Source organism: Rhinichthys klamathensis, unplaced genomic scaffold, assembly GCF_029890125.1.
Source record: "Rhinichthys klamathensis goyatoka isolate OS25496 unplaced genomic scaffold, OSU_Roscu_1.1 h1tg000168l_1, whole genome shotgun sequence".
Lineage (NCBI taxonomy): Eukaryota > Metazoa > Chordata > Actinopteri > Cypriniformes > Leuciscidae > Rhinichthys > Rhinichthys klamathensis.
Window position 1 is genome coordinate 1693154 of NW_026606699.1, and position 16087 is coordinate 1709240.

General features: G+C 39.1%; 1 long non-coding RNA gene across 1 annotated transcript; it reads left to right on the forward strand.

The window, feature by feature from the left end:
• The first annotated feature begins 14369 nt into the window (after positions 1-14369).
• LOC130091499 (uncharacterized) lies at positions 14370-15311 on the forward strand. Its single transcript, XR_008807821.1, has 4 exons — positions 14370-14465; positions 14779-14834; positions 14971-15019; positions 15195-15311. It is a non-coding gene; the product is annotated as an uncharacterized LOC130091499 (long non-coding RNA).
• Positions 15312-16087: the final 776 nt, after the last annotated feature.

Consider the following 16087-nt stretch of genomic DNA (forward strand, 5'->3'; position numbering starts at 1 on the left):
CTTCGGCCCTTGGGACTTTGGTGTTGGATCCCTGTACACACGGCGTGTTGCATTGTGTTCCCCTAGTGTAAGCTATTACGCAGTACGAGAGATACTCTCGTAAGAGAACGTACTCGGTTACTAACGTAACCTCGGTTCTCTCTAGAGAGGGAACGAGTACTGCGTATCTTGCCGTGATTGGAATACGCTTTGGTTCGCTTCAGCGATGAAAACCAGCTTGTACCAGCCTAACGAGCACATTTATAGGGTGAGACCACGCCCTTTCTGGCGGGCCGTGACGATATGGGCGCGAATTGCCCCCATTGGTCATTACGTCACGCAGAGTCTCTCTCGATAGGCTGCCGCATTTGCCGCAAGAGCAACCAATAGGCGCGCGAGCTGTTTCGCCTATGTCTGCTTACTGCTGCAAAGCGTTTTACATTAATAAAAAATTAAGGATAATTTTTGGCTTCAATATCTCGTGGAAAATAGTTTTTCCCCTAGCGTAAGCTATTACGCAGTACTCGTTCCCTCTCTAGAGAGAACCGAGGTTACGTTAGTAACCGAGTACGTTTTTTTTCTCTGGTTTTGAAAACTCTTCGCGAGCGACATAAAGTGCTTCCAAGATCGACTTGTCGACCGCGATCGACGGGTTGGTGACTCCTGTAGCGTTACTGTTTTACGGTCAATAGTACTAATCAGCTGATTGTCAAAGCCATAACACAGCGAGGGAGAAGAACTAAGTTACATGAAACAATCCAACTACATATTTTACACCACTGACAAGGAAAAAGTTACTACTCACGGTGTCTATGGCTAGCTTCTAGCTTTCTGCGTCTTCTCTTTCAAGGTATGATTGAAACGCGCTCTGTAGCGCTGTTTGTTCGCTGTCGGCTACGGTAGAAACATGACGTCACAATATGTCGACCTTCATAGAAGGGGGTGCCCGCGGTTATGTAGATATAAATGTCTCATTCTAAGGTAATAAAAACATTACGGTTCATTAAGTAAGTTCTTTATACACCACTGAAAACATAGTTATGGATCTTATATTGCATTTCTGTCAATAGATCCTCAGAAATAAAACAAATTGCACCTTTAATAGATCTAAACAACATGTATAAACCAGGGCTGCGTCCAAAATCACATACTCTCTTGAGGAGGAACCTATTTTGAAGTACTTACTGAACACTAAAAAGGTATGTTGTATATAACATGAATGTGTGTAGTATGAATTTCATCCGCCTGTACTACCTTAGTCAAGTTCATTATCATGTGATCTAATGGCGCTTTTCCACTACACAGTACCAGCTCGCCTCGGCTCGGCTCGGCTCGACTCGACTCGCCTTTGTTTGGTTTTCCACTGTGTAAAAGTTGTACCTGTACCTGCTTTCGGGTACTTTTTTTCGTACCACCTCCGGCGAGGTTCTAAGCGAGCTGAGGCGAGCTAAGCCGATACTAAAATGTGACGTGAAAACAATGCCGACTGCTGATTGGTCACAGCGAATCTGCGTCATCATTGCACGCGCCAGATGGAGTATCCAGAATAACCCCGCCATTTTTAAATAGTTTGGCCAGAGATAGTTACTAAACTTACTACTATTATTATGGCAACTCGGAAGAATACGCCGTGGTCAAACGAGGAGGTGCAGACATTCCTTTGTTTGGTTGCCGAAGAGAGGATCCAGCGAGAGCTTGAGGGGGCAACGAGGAACGAAATGCGTCGCTATGACGACCGGGTACTATTTGTGGCGGTACTTTCTGCAATGGAAAACGGAGCGAAAAGCGAGCCGAGTCGAGGCGAGCCAAGGCGAGTCGAGTCGAGCTGGTACTGGTAATGGAAAAGCGCCATAATAGCGTCAGTTACGTCGCTTCACTGCCTTTCACAAATCCTCTCCCATGGCCTGGATTGTAAAGTATTCTAGGTAATAAATCATCCGGGTAATTTTTTCCTACTCTTTTATGACTGCTGTGAATTCAGCCATACTTCTTTTGACACATACAGTTTTTCGCCTACTATATATTATGGAAGTATGGGATTTCTGATGAAGGTTGAGCTGGACTTATGTTTATATAATATAATATAAATAATATAATAAAATAAAATGTGACCCATGAACTGCATGGGTCACATATTTGATTTTACCCCAATGTCATTGTCCCATATATTTAGTCATTTGTTTGTTTAGTTTTTTTCTCTGGATATTTACTTTGCTTTTTTTGGCATGGCATTTCATTTGATCATCACACCTGTTAGACTTTTAGTTCATAATCATTGTACAGGTCCTTCTCAAAAAATTAGCATATTGTGATAAAGTTCATTATTTTCATTATTTCTAATAAAAAAATAAACTCAGATAATCCAACACAGTGTACCAGTATCAACACAGAAACGATAGCCAACAATGAACTGAGGAAACACAGGAACTTAAGTATACAGGTCCTTCTCAAAAAATTAGCATATTGTGATTAAGTTCATTATTTTCCATAATGTAATGATAAAAAATAAACTTTCATATATTTTAGATTCATTGCACACCAACTGAAATATTTCAGGTCTTTTATTGTTTTAATACTGATGATTTTGGCATACAGCTCATGAAAACCCAAAATTCCTGTCTCAAAAAATTAGCATATTTCATCCGACCAATAAAAGAAGTGTTTTTAATACAAAAAAAAAAGTCAACCTTCAAATAATTATGTTCAGTTATGCACTCAAAAGTCAATACTTGGTCGGGAATCCTTTTGCAGAAATGACTGCTTCAATGCGGCGTGGCATGGAGGCAATCAGCCTGTGGCACTGCTGAGGTGTTATGGAGGCCCAGGATGCTTCGGTAGCGGCCTTAAGCTCATCCAGAGTGTTGGGTCTTGCGTCTCTCAACTTACTCTTCACAATATCCCACACATTCTCTTTGGGGTTCAGGTCAGGAGAGCTGGCAGGCCAATTGAGCACAGTAATACCATGGTCAGTAAACCATTTGCCAGTGGTTTTGGCACTGTGAGCAGGTGCCAGGTCGTGCTGAAAAATGAAATCTTCATCTCCATAAAGCTTTTCAGCAGATGGAAGCATGAAGTGCTCCAAAATCTCCTGATAGCTAGCTGCATTGACCCTGCCCTTGATAAAACACAGTGCACCAACACCAGCAGCTGACATGGCACCACAGACCCTCACTGACTGTGGGTACTTGACACTGGACTTCAGGCATTTTGGCATTTCCTTCTCCCCAGTCTTCCTCCAGACTCTGGCACCTTGATTTCCGAATGACATGTAAAACTGAGCAACAGTCCAGTGCTGCTTCTCTGTAGCCCAGGTCAGGCGCTTCTGCCGCTGTTTCTGGTTCAAAAGTGGCTTGACCTGGGGAATGCGGCACCTGTAGCCCATTTCCTGCACACGCCTGTGCACGGTGGCTCTGGATGTTTCTACTCCAGACTCAGTCCACTGCTTCCGCAGGTCCCCCAAGGTCTGGAATCGGTCCTTCTCCACAATCTTCCTCAGGGTCCGGTCACCTCTTCTTGTTGTGCAGCGTTTTTTGCCACACTTTTTCCTTCCCACAGACTTCCCACTGAGGTGCCTTGATACAGCACTCTGGGAACAGCCTATTTGTTCAGAAATTTCTTTCTGTCTTACCCTCTTGCTTGAGGGTGTCAATGATGGCCTTCTGGACAGCAGTCAGGTCGCAGTCTTACCCATGATTGCGGTTTTGAGTAATGAAACAGGCTGGGAGTTTTTAAAAGCCTCAGGAATCTTTTGCAGGTGTTTAGAGTTAATTAGTTGATTAAGATGATTAGGTTAATAGCTCGTTTAGAGACCCTTTTCATGATATGCTAATTTTTTGAGACAGGAATTTTGGGTTTTCATGAGCTGTATGCCAAAATCATCAGTATTAAAACAATAAAAGACCTGAAATATTTCAGTTGGTGTGCAATGAATCTAAAATATATGAAAGTTTATTTTTTATCATTACATTATGGAAAATAATGAACTTTATCACAATATGCTAATTTTTTTAGAAGAACCTGTATACTTAAGTTCCTGTGTTTCCTCAGTTCATTGTTGGCTATTGTTTCTGTGTTGATACTGGTACACTGTGTTGGATTATCTGAGTTTATTTTTTTATTAAATACATTTGCCTACATTTGCCTTTTATTAAATACATTTGCCTAGAAAAGCGCTATATAAATGTAATGAATTATTATTATTATTATTATTATTTGGATTGGATCTTTTGATTCATCTTCATCTTTGGACTCCTGAAGCTGTGACAGATTTTTGTGACAAAAAAAAAAAATCACATGAGCAGCATGTATTGAATCTTATCTTATGACATCTCACATGCGACAGGAAAAACAAGAGGGACAACATTTTTTACAAGTTTAAAAGTTTAACAAGATGCTCTGATAATCAGTGGGGTTAAAAACTAAACACAATAAGACATGCACCTTAAAATGTAATGCATGTATTAGGAATGTATTTACAACAGTGAGATATGATTGTGAAGCCTCTGCTGATATCCATTTTTAAATAGACCTGTCTGTAACTTCAAGAAACGTGTTTTGACTTAAAATGGCATTTGTGACGCTGTGTAGTGTGAAAAGAACAGATGACTTTGTAAGTGTGGGCAGCATTAATAAATCCGAAATGATGGGTAAAGCTGCACACATATACTTGATTTGACAAATGATTTAATGTAAACACTGTCTGATAATGATGTCTATCAGAGAGCTCTGTCAACAACTCTCTGTCAAATGATGTGATGTGATTTCCAAGCAAAACACATTTCACACTGCAGGACTTGGAGTTAGATATTTTACATGTATTAAGTATAAACAGTAGCCTATGCCTATCATAACCTCCCAATGCATGGAACAGATCAACAAATGCACACAGAAATCCAGAAATAGCCAACAGATTCAGACATCAATACACAAATGTACGCAAACATAGCATCATTAAAATGCCTTAAACTTATCTCAGCACAGGTCTCACTACAGCCTTGAAAAATGGGAGTGGGCATCTGATCCAGTTTTAGCTTTTTCGACTTAGAGCTGCAGTTCATAACTTTTTTGTTTTAAAATTATTTTAAAATTAGTTTTAAAGTTATAAAACGGTAAGCTTGTAATAATGTTTTTAATTCCAGTGGTACTGGTGGATTTCTGCAGGAGATTCGAGCATGTCTTTGCCTCATTATGTCACATCTGTACACAAAAAGAAGAGTCTCGGCTAGTAGGCTATATTGCGTGTGAGGATGTTGGAGGTGGAGATTTATAGCCTTTTCTCACAGCACTTGATATAATTGAACTTATTAATTTGATGGTGGATCCAGAAAGGTTCAAACGACAATCACCAGTGACAACTGGAGACTCACCCGTTGTAAAATGCAAAAAACTTTGGACTGAGAGTTTGGAAAAAAAGACTGCAACCGGGCCCATGCGAAAACAAGAATAAATATCGGAAGGGCATGAAATGTAGTCACACAATGCTGATGTTTTTAACATTAACAATTTGACAACAAAGTAAAATTTGCACGGTTTGATGTGATATGATAACCGATCGTTAGATTTAATCAGCGCAATTTACTGCCATGCTTTTTTCCTCTTAGTCGGTCAGAACAAAAGTGGATGTTACTTACATGTTCAGGTGACATTTTCCAGTGAAAATTCTTATGTTGGTCATACTTCCAAAAAGAATAATCTGTGATTTTGAATGCCAGTATCCACACCGGCGCGGCGACTGACAGCCTCACAGATCCTCAAAACATTGTGTTCATCCGCGCTGTGCCGTGTCGAGGCACAACTCACGTAAAGTTGATAATTCCGCGAATAACTGCAATTGCAGATTTCGAATAGAGATGGCGACAAAGAGGAAAAACTGCGGACTGCAGCTTTAATTTAATCAAAATTTCAATTTTTGCAATTTGCACGTTGCAGCATGCTGTTCTCCATAAATCTAGAAACTTTCACAAAAATAAATACTTGTTACACAGAAATATGTCAAAAATACCTTCAGCACCTCGGGGATAAATTTCGGCAAATCTGAATAGAAAGAATATTGAGTTAAATTCCACATGTAGGCTGATAATGATGTCTAACTGGATAATTTGCGTTTGTAGTTGATGAGACATGCGTCATAATGCTCAAGCATAACACACACAGCTCAAGCCCATGCATGGACTCAATAAATTCACACGCAAATAACATTTTTTTAGCTCACAATAATCCACTAATACACGAACGTCATGTAGTATGTATGATTTAATGCACAATAGAATTCTTTCTTAACAAGAATGAAATTCTTGGGCGGTCTGGACCAAATGCTGGGTATTTGACACTTACTGTTAGATTAATTTTTACTTATTTTAATTATTAAGACTTTACAATAAGGTTCATTAGTTAACATTAGTTAATTAACTAACATGAACTAACAATGAGCAATACATATGTTACAGTATTTATTAATGTTTGTTCATGTTAGTTAGTAAAAATCCAGCTGTTCATTGTTTGTTCATGTTAGTTCACGGTTCATTAACTAATGTTAGCAAATACAGCCTTTGATTTTAATAACGTATTAGTAAATGTTGAAATTAATATTAACTAAGATTAATAAATGCTGAAGAAGTATTGTTCATTCTTAGTTCATGTTAACTAATAGTTAGTCTAACTAATGTTAACTAATGAACTTATTGTGTTCTCTAATATTGTTTTTTATTAGTTTTATAAGAACAACAAAAGTTAACAAACATAAACAACCATATCCACCACCCCCAAAACAACAACAACAACAACACCAAGCCAGACAACATTACAAATTACATAAGTGCGTAAATAAAGTACAAAGGAGAAAGATAAATCTCGTAAAGAGGGGGATCAAAATCAGCACAAAAAAATCATAGTAACTGATGGGATCAAATCTAAGTTCTGCAATCATGTAAATGTTGGGGGAAGAGGACCCCAGAAATTGGGAAAATTAATACTAGATTTTGCTTCCTTAAACCCTATTTTTTCAAGGTTTAAAACAGAGACCATCTCAGCAACTCATCTCTGAAAACATAAGGGAGCAGTGGCTTTCCAATCCCTTAATATAATTCTTAATATCATCCCTTAATATGAAACGAAGGTCTCACCTCCCTCATCCTAATCTACATTTCTCATGCGAAGATCACCCAAACTCACACAAGAATCTAAATGGTCTAATGTGAATGATTATCATCGAGTATTATACATGTTTAGTATCATTCGAAATGTGCGACTTGTACAAATGTCTCATTTCCAAATAAGTAAAACAAAAGGTAATAAGGTTTTTAAGAGTTTGAAGATAACATACACACAAAGGAGGGTGGCTGGTTAAACCCTCCTGCTCTCAGAAGGTGTTAACTCAATGCAAATTCCCACTGTTAGCAAATGCATGGTACCATGTAAATCAACTTCTGCCCCCAGTAAGTCTGGGATGGTGATTAAGGTGAATTTCCACTGTGAACTCATGTTTACATATGAAATGAGGTCTGTTTATATAATGAAATGCAGCAGCAGAGAGGCTCGGGGCTTTTTCTGTACTTCAGATGAGCCCGTGAGGCTGAGAGTGGCCGAGTCTCTCAGCTTCATGTATTTCTTAAATGTCGGCAGGGCCGGCGCTCCGCACACGCACATCACGCACTGCGCGTAGGGCACCAAGTGCTTGGGGGGGCACCAAAAAATATGGGTCGTGAAAAATCATCACAATAGGCTACTAGTATAAATAACAAATAAAATATGTCTAAAGCATGTTAATATACAAAAGCAATACAAAAGTAATATAGGCCTAGACCAAATTAGTCGAGAAAAAGGTGAATCTCCTGTGACAGTCTCCCTCTGGTGCCCCCCCTTCCCCACCTCCCAGTGGTCTGTTCGATTATGCCTCAATCAATGTAAAATTTGGCAGACACCGACCTCAGACATGGCCTCGAAAAGGCACCAAGAGTCGGGGGCGGAAAAAAGGAAAAAGAAGAGACAGCGGGATGATACTCGCGCGTCGCTTGCAGGTAGACAATGTTTTAAATAAAAATGTTAGTTTTGTAGCGCGGGCGCCCTTGCGTCGTGAATGCATGTCCAGGGGGGTGTCGCTAGTAGTGCAAATGATCCGGGCCGTTTTTAGCCCTGCATGTTGAATCTTTTATTTTAACGGGGGTCCGGGGGTCTCTCGAATTTTGAAACTTGGGCTGTTTAAGATGCAGTTAGTTTGTTTGAGAAGAAGAGGAAGACCGTTTAGATACGTTTTTTCGTTGTTGTTCTATGCGGATAATTTTCAAGAGGTTCATAGGCCAAGGCCCAAGGGCGACATCTGTTGGTGAAACTGCAATAAAAAAAAATAAAAAAAACCCACAATCTTAGTGTTTGTATATTTTCATATTCACAGAGTTGTCAAATTATTAGGGCTGGGAAAAGATTAATCGCATCCAAAATAAAAGTTTGTGTCTACATGATATATGTGTGTGTACTGTGTATAATTATTTTGTATAATATACAAAATAATTATACACAGTACATAAAATGTTTATATAAATATATTATATAAATACACACACATATGCATGTATATATTTAAGAAATATTTGCATGTATATACTGTATATAATTATATATAATTTATATTATATATAAATTTAAACATTTTATATATAAATAACAAATATTTCTTAAATACATACATGCCAATGTGTATTTATATATACAAAATAATTATGCACAGTACACACATATATCATTCATGTTCCAAATCTGTGTTTTTAGTAATTGTGGTGGTTTTTGGTTATAATTTTAACCTTTATATTATTTATTTCTTTTCATATTTGGTGCCATTGTTAATGTAAAATGATTTATTTGCAGCAGTTATTTTGAAAGTAAAGAGAACCCAACTAAGAAATTCTGAATGCTTGTTATTCTTTGGGTGGTTGGGAGTGGGGGGGCACCACCAAGCATTTATGCTTAGGGCACCCAAATGGCTAGCGCCGGCCCTGAATGTCGGGTTCGTCTTCTCTTTATTCCAGAACATTTGATGTTTTGTATTGATTATCTTTGAACTGACTATACATTTACCTGACATAATAAATTGCTACATTTTGATTATTCTAACTGACTTTGATATTATTTCATTAGAGTTTCAAACATTCGCTTATATTTAATAATGCACAGATATGATTAAAAACCTTTTCATTTATGGAGTCAGATGAAATAACCAAATGAAAAAAAATAGTTGTTTGCTTTTTCTTTTAAAAATGCTGTCATGAGCTTTAGTATTTGTCAGTAATACTTTCAGTTTCATATTACTGCTGACAGATAGTGGGAGGAGGTTAATCTTAATCTAAAAGTTAATCTTTCACAGGCTAGAAGAGGTGCTTGAGAACTGGACAAAGATAACAAGACATGTTTAATAACTTTATATGTAAAGTTCTTAATATGGCTAAATAATACAAACAAATGGGCTTAAATTAATTAAATTTGAGTTCAATTAAGTCAAATATTTAAAGGAATAATTAATTTCCCCAAGTTTTTATTATTTACACCACACATTTTTTATCACATTCACATTTTAAGCTCATTAATGTTTATGATAAATCATCAAATTTTTCTATATTACAGGCATGATTAGTGACCAAGACAAGACTGATCCCTGCTCAGGTAATGACACATTTCAAAACATTTCTTTATGAACACTGTGTAAGGGTATTGCATGGTTCTTTTCATTATGTTGTTGTAGTTTTTTTTACACTGGGTGGAGTGTGAGACATATACAATTTATACGATAGGTAGCCATAGAGGAAGAGGAAATTAGGTGCAGCAATGCATTATTAAGGCTGAATCTAAATATGCACAATTCATTGGAAAAACGTACCTGTGGCAACATTTTTGTAAAACGCAAAATACCAATACATACATATCACTGCAGTTGCCAACAGAAATAATCACCAAGCTAGTGAAACAACAAGCAGTTTTAATCATTTTCACACACAATTATCATTACAGGGGCAGATTATAGATTAATAAATATGTTTTAACGCGGCTCCTTGCGCAATTATGTTATGACCTCAAAACACTTTTTACCATAGTGCATGATTTGTAAACCAATATATATTGGAGTTTGCATCAACTGACCAGCTCCATTATGTTCAGTTCCCTTTCAGTTCGGTCACGTTCAACGTAGTCGGACATACCATTCTGATTAGGAATGCTTTGAGAGACCAATCTACTTCGAGTGTAATAAAACGAGCCAATGCACATTGGCATGCGATAATTGCATCAGCTGCTCGGCCTCGCAGCACAAGCATATAATGAGCAGCAGGTGCGTCGCATCTTTGCTTTTCGCTTAAGGGGGTCGCACACCGGACGAGAAGCGCAGCGCCGCGTCGCGCAGCGCCAGGTCTTTAAAATTCGAACACATTATTCTCTATGAGTGTACACACACCGGCGGCGCCATTCGGCGTCTGTCCGCGGCGCCCAGCTACGGCTCAGGACCTTGTTCAAAACCCTACCGCGCCACAGAGCGCCATTTGCATAGTTTTATATTAAATTTACATTTATTTGTCTCAAATCGTCGTTAATGTACATGGCTTCACCCCGTGCTGTTTTCACTCGGGTTAGCTAAACGCTAGCTAAATAAATACAATTGTATTATGTGACATAGTTGCCTAGACAACGGATAACGTTACAACAAAATAACAGACTCAACGTGATAGACACTTTTACTTGATTAACGTTCAAACATCAGCTATTATTCAATGAACATAAAAAAATAAATAATTAATCAAGATAAAACACACATCGTGCAGCTCTTCTACCAGGAGTTGATTCAAAATTGTGCTCGCGCCATTAGAATGTGCGCGTCCAGTGTGCGATACCTGGAGTTGTCCTAGACGTGGCGCGGCGCTGCACTGCGCTTCTCGTCCGGTGTGCGACCCCCTTAAGGAGCCGAGCGGTTGTCCTGCTCTGCAATCTTATCAGCGGGGGCTTTCACACTGGCAGTTTAGTTCGGAACGGGGCACGGTGCGCATGAAAAATCGCTAATGTGAACGCTGTCATGGGACCCGGGTGCGCACTGGGGTACCGAACCCGAGACTACCTGGAGGAGGTGGTCTGAGTTCGGTTGCTCCTGAACCGTGCCGCGGTTCGCGTGAATGTGAAAGCAACACGGACTCGGGTGCGCACTTGTTCAGGAAGTAAAGTAACCTGCGCATGCGTTTTTAGCTTATTGTGATGTATTTAGTTAAATAAAACGCTTGTAAGGGATTATAGTGTTGATGATTTACCTTGGAAACGAGCGAGAGTGAGCCTGCGTGCAGTGTATTCGTGCATTGCGCGTGGAATCAGGGCAACAAAGTTGGAAATCCACTGTCTCCTAAAAAGAGTCCGTTTGCAAGCAGCAGAAGTCCACCTTATGTGACACACGCACAGTAAACCTGTAGTGTTCACTCAACTGCGCATAATAGCAGCGAATTAATAAAAAAAAAAACAATATTGACCCACGTTCTGTTTTCTATCATGCGCCGTGCACGTTTGCGATGACGTCATATGCACGCAAACGCACCAGGGTTTGATAGAATCAAGTTGTGTGTGAAAACAGACCAACGCTGCGGGGGGCGCCGGGAACAAACGCGCTCGGGCTCGGACCGCAGCAAACGAGCCCAGTGTAAAAGCCCCCTGAGAGTGTTTTAACTTCAAAAAAAGAAGAAAACAAGTCTGCTTCTTCGGGAGAACGTCTCTTCAGAGCTGGATTAAACAGCGAAAGACATCTCACAGAGAGCAAAACAGCTGATTTCACAGCTCGAACATTGCGCCTTCAATGAGAATTTGAGTGCTCACATCAGGCTTGCACTATCGTCCTGTTTGTGTAGCCGCGACCATGACCCTGTACGCTTGGCACCAGAGAGAGCAGTTTCCTGAAAGAGCATACACGGTTTGACAGTGCATTTTTCAAGATGTCATTCAAACCGTGTATTTCTGGATGCAGTCGTTTCCTGTCCTCATTTGAAGGCCACGATCAATGTTTCACATGCCAGGGCTTAAAGGCATACTATGCAGGAATTCTGTTTTTGTCAAACAGCGACCCCTAGAGTCGCTGTGGAGTACCTGTATGTAACGTTACTGTCGTAAATAGCACTCAAACAGAGATGTCTCTGCACTCACGGCCTGATCCCCTCCCCCTGTATAATGGTACCTGTTCAGTAGGATGGAAGCTGTAACCAGTGGAAATAAGGTGTGGCCCCTTTAAGAGCTGCGCGCGCCCTGTTCAACTGTCGGCAGTCTGTATTGTATGTGCGCCTCGAACACCACATGTATGCGGGTTATTTCTGTTTGATGCTCATTCTTATCCTATTTTTGTTTATCAAGTAACGCTGTGGACAGTAGAATGTGTGACAGATAGTTACACGAGTTCGATTGGGCAATAAAGTGCAAGTTGTGAGATGCCAATTGCCTCCGTGATTAACTTCATGACTTCATCTGTGAGCTATCCCTATTTTTCCTCCTGACACAACGCGTTACAAAGCGTCGGACATCAAACAGGCACAGATAACTTTCGAAGATGTCTACTAGTCCATCAACAAGAACGCCAGGTCAGCATCGCTGTTGCATCCATTGCTGCTTGTTAGCTCTCGCCAGTGAGTGAAAGCCTGACCGAGTGAGACTTTTGTCCGGTTCTGCACGCGGCCAGTTTCTCGTTTTCTTTTCCTTGACTCTTCCGACCGCGTTTTCTTCGTCGACCCTGCCATGATTCACTTATGAAATGCATGCTAGTGTCTTCCATAGAGGCTGCTTTATAGATTGTTGATGTATGTGACGTCGTGCCGTAAGGCAAGTCGTGATTCTCGCGAGATTTGTCGGGGGCGCTCCTCTCAAACTTGCATTGCTGGTTTTTCCAGCGGCGTCCCCCCCAAGCTTTACTACCAGGATGATTCGCCCTACTATGAGTTTGTTTACCACCGAAATGACTTTGAAGCTGTTATATTAAGGTACAATTATTACATAGTGTGCCTTTAAGCGTGCAGAGACTGTGTTTGTGGGTAGGGGTGTAAATATTAATTGATTCGTATCGATCCATCGATTATACAGCCAACGATTTGATGCATCGATGCGTCTGCAAGAGTATCGATTAATGTGTTTATTTTGCCGCCTGTCTGTTCGCCTGTCTAGTTTCAGCATCCGCTCCGACATATTATGCGTACAACCTATTCCTAAGCTGCGGGTGGCGCTAACCTCATTACTGTCTTCTACTTCACACGCGTTACTTACGTTTCACAGTCTATCTATGTTTGTCAAATCTATCTATGTTCTTTAACACTCACGCCACCGGCCTCGCGCCATTCTCTCACGTCGGCCGCTTCCTGCTCGCCACAAATACTGTTTCTGTATTCTCAATAAAAGGCTAACTATCATGATTAAAGTTACAGCACTGGCCCTCGGCCAGACAATGTCCACTCTGGGGGTACAGGAGCGCCCCCTGGCTAAACATTGGTGCTAGACATTGCCAAAGTTCGCTTTCTCGATGCTCCCATCTCACGAGGTGGCCTTTTTCGGTGACACTGTTGGAGACTGTGCCCAGTAGTTCTCAAAAGTTTAGAAACAGGCTGAGGTAACCAAGAGCTTTCCCTGATGTGCTACCTGACTCACTCGGGGGCTGCTCCTCAGTCTATTCGTCGCCAACGGTGTCAGTCCCCTGCACACACCAACACACCAACATGTTCCAGCATTGCAATCACACCAGATATTTATATTATATATATATTATATATAATATATATATTATATAGATATATATATTATATATTTATTTTCTTCGATAGGAATTACCTAAATTTCTGTTTGGCTCCTGATCTGTCTCACGCCTGGGAGGCTCAAAATTGTATGGCTGTGGGCCATCGTAGGTTTGAGGGGGATTTTGGATCTCCTTAGACTCAAAACTCTCCATACTTGAATTGAACTTTTTTGGCACGTCTCCCTCTTCTGACGTCACAGCTCAGCTGTGTTTTAAAAATATAATCTTGACAGAAATGGCTATAAAGCTTACTGTAGGGCAATTACAGTAATAATTTTAATGATAATTACATTTTCACTCAGACATCTAACCCTTATTTAATATATCTTAAAAAAAAATGTAACCTGACATACACACTTAAACTGTTTATGACTGACTAAATCTCACAAATGTTGAATTCAGATGAAATGGAAAAATGGGGGGTCACCATCTTACCATATCCAACTTAGATGAAACGGTGTTTGCCATATTGTCAAAAATGATCTAATACAAGATATATTTGTAATTGCCTTAAAGGGTTAAAAAAAAGGTTAAGTTTCTCCTTCATGAACTTGTTTCATCACTGTTTCTTTCTCGGCTGCATTCTGAACATACCTATTGACAGATGGGCGGAGTTTCTGACGTTCGGTTATATAGATCTCTGTGGGAAATAAGCTGCGTCACTTTGCCTTCACAACTTTGAAGAGGAACATTACCAAATAAAATGGTAAGGAAATAGCGAATTACATTTATATGAAACAAAGTTTATTTATGTGTTCATTCTTTGCTGTTGTGTAAAAAATAAATTTCTTTAAAATTTCTTTGAATCAATTTCTTTTAGACAATTCAGTTTAATTAAATAAATAAATAAATAAATGAAGGTTGGGAAAAAAAATGTTGTAAATGTAAATTACATTTTGGTTAGTGTAATATTGTTTTGGTAATCTAAATAAAGTTATATTTATAGATAAATAGCAAAAGGAAATACTAATGAATTGAAAATATGTGACAAAAGGCATATTCTTCTCATCACACCATAGGCTACAGCATGCTGTAAGAAATGTGGGTTGATGAAAAACTACAATGGATCATTACCGTATGTATTTATTTCATATGAGTTATGGCTTTTTAATGTGCATTGGAAGATTTGTTTTTACCAGTGAAAATATAAATGCTTTAACGTACTCCAAGCTGCATCAATACTTCTTAAACGACTCATTTTTAAACTTAAGGTATAGATGTAAGTGTGACCCTGAGGAAGAGCCCAACCCTTTTCCTCTGGTAAGAGCGACAAACTAATTCTTTACAAGCAATGAATTGAAAGGACAGGGATTTTTTTAAATATTTCTTTCTAGGACAGTGTTTACTGTAACTAAACCCAATAACAAAGGTTTCAGTCAGTAAGTTAGAACATGTAGAAAAACATTTCTTATTTTATATTTTCTCTTAAATGCAGGCATTGTGTCAGTCAAACAACAGCATCCAGAAGTCCATGGTCGCACCAACAAACGGGGTAATGACTCGATTTCACAACAACATTGAGCAAGGTGTTCAGACATATCAACGTGTGATCATGAAGGACGGCCGCACTGTTGCAACTGAAGAGTTCAGGTGTTATTCGTTCGATTAAAGGCTGTTTAAGTCACCACATCAATGTAATTATTCATGTTATGAAATTCTAAGTACTTGTGAGGGTTTATAAGTTATATGCTGTGTATTCTCAGTGATTTCTTTTGTCTGCAAATTGAGTTTCATTTGATCCATAATGTGTTGACATGTTGCCATTAAAACTTAATTGAACTTTCAGAAACCAGTTGAGTTGCCTGATAGTAAAATAAACTGATCTCAAGGCTAACAGACAGACTGAACAGAAAGAGATCCAAAAAATACTTTAAGAACCGTATTTAAAAAGTTATTCATTACAAGGAATTAGAGAGGAATTGACCGATTAAAGGCTGCTTGAAAATAAGGAAAATGTGTTTATAATGTAATGAAAAAGTCTTTCTACTGTTTCATATCTTATGAAGTATAGAGTATACTATTCATAAAATGATGATGACTGCTGTAATGCTTCTGTCTATAATAATTCTGTCTACTGACTATGTGCTTTACTATACTGTAATTTGTTATGGTTATTGTCATGACATCAACTTAGTGCATGTAAGGGTTGATAAGTGGAATACTGTGTATTCTCAGTGATTTCTTTTGACAGTAAATTGAGTTGGAAGTCCATAATGTGTTGACATTGCCATTAAAGTGTACAAATTCAATCGCTATTCCCACCATTAACTATTAACATCGAATCCATTTAGCTATTTAATGCCTTCATTTTTTTCCTACAGGTAAATA